Here is a 4,725-nt window from a genome sequence, read left to right on the forward strand (position 1 = left end):
TTTTTTTTCTCATTTAAGACAGGGTTTCACTAATTTGACAAATTACCCAGGCTGGGCTTGAACTTGTGATCTTCTTGCCTCAGCTTTTCAAGTGCTGGGATTACAGGAATGTCCCAAATTAATTGATTCTTTAAAATTCAAATAAGTCAAAACACAAATAAAAGAAAAAAAATGAAACTTTACATATTAATGATGTTAATGGGTGGAATGAGGATAAACAATGTTTGCTGTATGTATTAATGGTAATAAAAAACAATTATTTACATTGTGACTGAGCTGTCTTGAAAGCCACCTAAAAATGTTCTGATTTACTCTACTGAGAAAACTGGAAAAACAGAATCAATTTCTCCAGTTTTCATAATACAGAACACTTATGTGACCAGATAAAAGCCAGGTGGTCTTTTCCCTCCCATCCATCAGATGATCAATTACTGAAGTGGTCAAGAGATGGATATCCTTTAATTTAATTTATTTCCAACACAGTCAACCTGGAGATCCCACAGGTTGGGGAATCAGTCTCTCAAGATAAACCACTATTTCAGGTGCAATCACAAGTCCCAGATTCTTGTCCTACCTGTGCTTCTTCTTCTAACTGATCTACTATAAATCAGTTTTCTCAGGTTCAATTAATTTGCTAGAGTAGCTTACAGAAGTCAAGGAAACATATTTACTGGTTTATTGTAAAGGATACTGCAAGTGACACAAAAGAATATGAGATGGAAGAGATGCATAGGGCCTGCACGTGAGGAGTGTGGAGCCTCCATGTCTTCCCACCAGGTGCACCACCTTCCTGTAACCTTCATGTATTCAGCTATCCAAAAGCTCTCTGCGCCCAGTTCTTTTAGGTGTTTATGAAGCTCTATCATATAGACAGTGCTGATTACATCTTGGGCCATTGGCAATCAGCTTAACCTTTAGCCCCTCTTCTCTGGAGGTTGTAAGTGGTGCTGAAAGGCCCAGTAATTATGCTTTGGTATTTCAAGCAACCAGTTCCTGTCTGTCTGAGTTACTTTCCTTATTGCTGAGATAAAATATTCAACACCCAAAGTTAAAAGGGGGAGGGTTTATTTAGCTCACAGTTTGTAGAGGCTTTGGTCAATAACCACCTGGCTCCAAGGCAGGGTGGCATATGGAAGAGGGGCAAAAATTCACAGGGGATGGAAAGTAACAAAGCAACAAGGGCCTCTTAACAACATCGTTCTTCCCCTTTCATCTTATCCAGACTATCAAGAGTAGAGTAATACCAAACCAATAAGTGTACTGATTTAGTAATCACACACCCTTCATGTTAGCATCACATACTCTAGATTCAACCACCTCTGAAAAAACACATGAGGCTTTGGGGAGACATCTAGTCCCAAATCATAACATCATCCTAATCATCCTAAAGCTTTTAGGGGCTGCCAGCCATCAATCAGTTATTACCACGCAAAAAAGACAAATTGTTTTATGAGTTGAATGCCAGGAAAAGGAAAGACCATATATATATTTAACAATACTGCAGCTATCCAATAAAATTATTAGGATCAAATGTGTAATTACCTGGAATATTATATTTGCATATAGTACAGTGTGATTTTTGTAAAACGGTAGGCATTGAAAATCAAATTGATTATCCCAGGAAGTTATAGGCCTAAGTTTTAGAAACTTAGCTACCTGGGCCAGGGATTTAGCTCAGTGGTGCTGCCACCTGCCTTGCAAGTGCAAGATCCCAAGTTTGATACCTGGTACCAAAACAAAACAACAACAACAACCACAAAAACTTAGCTACCTGAAACATGTCATGCCTGGCCTGAATGAGACCTTCACAAGCAAATAGGCCACTGTATGCAAAGAACAGGCTACTAAGACAGATGACCATAAAGAAAATTCAAAACAGAGTATACAATATTCCTGGTGCTGAGAAGTCCAATAATTGTCCACACACCTGTACTGACTGTCCTTGGACTCTCAGTTATAAACATTCCTTATGATCATAGCCCTCTTTTCAATGCTTGTATAAGCTTAATTCCTTCCCCAGCTAAGAGTTAATATCTGTCTCTTGATGTTAGCCCATCCATACATGGATTTAATAAATTCAGCTCTTCCCAACTAGCTGCTGAAATTCAGTCTCTGTTCACACCTGTACTGGAATAAACTTTTTTCTAACAAAGCCTATTTCCAGGTGTCCTTACACCTGCCCCGTATGACAAAACCATTAGACAAAACAGAGCAGTAATGAATTTAGCAAAACTGATGCACAGAACTATCTCAGAATATTGAAAACAAAAGTAATTATAGTGCCGGGCGTGGTGGCGCACGCCTGCAATCCCAGCACTTGGGGGGCTGAGGCAGGAGGATTGCTGTGAATTCGAGACCAGCCTGGGCTACATAGTGAGTTACAGATCAGTCTCAACTACATAGTGAGACCCTGTCTCAAAAAAACCGAAAAAAAAAGTAATTATAAATTTATCATCAAATACATTTCATCAGCACCAACAGTTTTTATGTGTATCATTAATCTTATACACCACTTCTTGTTTTTTGGGGATGCTGCTCAAATTTGTCTTTAGCACAGATTTATAGGTTGGAGCTAATGATATAATGTTAAGAGTTGCAGTGAAGATACCGGAAGCCTTTTACTTTTGACTGCTATATGATCTAGAAAAGAATGTTCCTACTAGAAAGGGTGGGTAAACATTGGTCAGAGGAAACTGAAGTCCAAGTTAGATCAGATGATTGTATGAAAGCATCTATGTTTAACTAAGTGAGTCCAACACATTTAATCCTTCAGAATTCCATTCCAGCTTTGCAACAGAACTTAAGGTTAAGCTTATTTAATTGCTGTTGAGAAATTTTAGACTGGACAATGTTTCAGAATATCACATACGAAAAAATTACCTTGAATTAAAAAGAATGGCAGAACTTACAAATTGTGGTTTAATCTTATATCAAGTAAAAATGTTATATCAAATTATCAGGTGTCTGGTGATACATATACCTAAAATAGACAGATACGATCCTTTTGATATAAGGTGTAAAATGTAGGGATGATATAGATGAACTTCCAAATGATGTAAGGGAAATGTAAGTCCAAACCTGACAAATGTCTGATATACAATGTTTGTGTTCACTAAAATTGAAGAATGAAGTCTAGGAACGATGGAAGTTAAGAGTAGGAAGTATTTATTGAGAGAAAGATAGCTTCTAAGAGGGACAGAAGGAAACCTGGAAACTGGGTTGTCTGCAGATCCCTTTTCTCAAGAGAGTTTTAAACAGCTAAACCATAAGGTGAGGCAGGTGCAAGATGAGACAAAACTATGGTCAACCAATAGGATACAAGTTTGGTCCCTTAGATAATGTTTATTCAATGGAAAAATCACAAGGTGGGTGTGAGGTGGGACAAAATAATAATATTATGATTATGGTTGCTTAAATACTATTGATTAAATGGAAAGCAAATAGAGAAACCTGTCACCTAGCAAACATACATGGAATGAAGGATTTTCCAGGAAGGAATGGGCTAGGGAGGTTTTGATCCCCTAGCCAAGGTGATGCCTATTTAGAATATCAATCATGCTATTCATTCCTATAGAAGTATGTGAGTATAGCTATTTCTCTTTGTTTTGAAGCCTGAACTTCATCTAATGTGCCTCCAGCCACTTCTAATACATTCTATCTTCTATATTGACTCGCTCAAGTCCAAGCCCTGTCTGACTGCCTATAATATTTTAACTAACTTAGCTGTCTATAATACTTTCAAAGACCTTTGGTATCACTCTATCATGGTTTCTCATTCTCTGTCCTTAAGTAAATTTTACCTGCATCATAATTTTGCCTAATCCCAGTGTTCTGAGAGTCATACTAGAGAAAATCAGACTTGGATTCTAGACAGGTTAAATAGATATTTGATATGATTTAAATTCATTGAGTAAGGCACGAAGCCCTTTTGATTCCGGAGATTGTTAGAGATGTCTGACTTCTCCTATAAAAGTTATTTTAGAAAAGCATTTCTTAAATTGTATTCTGAATAACACTAGATATAAATAATTTTACACCTAGAAAAGTTTTGTGATAAAATGAATTTAATAAATACTACTTTAAATACAATTTGAGAAATAGCTTTACCATAGTTTATGTAGCCTAAGATAATGTACATGGTGGTTTTCTAAATGGATCAGTGGTGTGTAGTGCTTCAAAGTTTTGTCAGCAATCAAATATCTTTTGTGTAGAATATATAACAAATATGTGTGGAATATTTTGCATTTTTCTGAATTTTTCTTTATGATTTTTTTCTTCCATTTAGTTTAGACTCAACTCATATGGTGAGAGTTCATACCTATTTTGCATTTCTACTTGTACTGTGAAAATATACCAAAGACCATTTGATCAATTATAACACTACACCAATGATGATGCTCAAAGTGAAGTCTCTGGGACAGAATCATCAATCTCATCCAGGAAATGTTTAGGAAAACAAATTCTCAGGTCTTCCTACCTCAGAGCTACAGAGTCAGAAACTCTAATAAGATTTGAAACCTATTTTGCATTTCTACTTGTACTGTGAAAATATACCAAAGACCATTTGATCAATTATAACACTACACCAATGATGATGCTCAAAGTGAAGTCTCTGGGACAGAATCATCAATCTCATCCAGGAAATGTTTAGGAAAACAAATTCTCAGGTCTTCCTACCTCAGAGCTACAGAGTCAGAAACTCTAATAAGATTTGAAAAAATCTAA

This window comes from Fukomys damarensis, unplaced genomic scaffold, assembly GCF_012274545.1.
Source record: "Fukomys damarensis isolate Sample0158 unplaced genomic scaffold, DMR_v1.0_HiC HiC_scaffold_39, whole genome shotgun sequence".
NCBI lineage: Eukaryota > Metazoa > Chordata > Mammalia > Rodentia > Bathyergidae > Fukomys > Fukomys damarensis.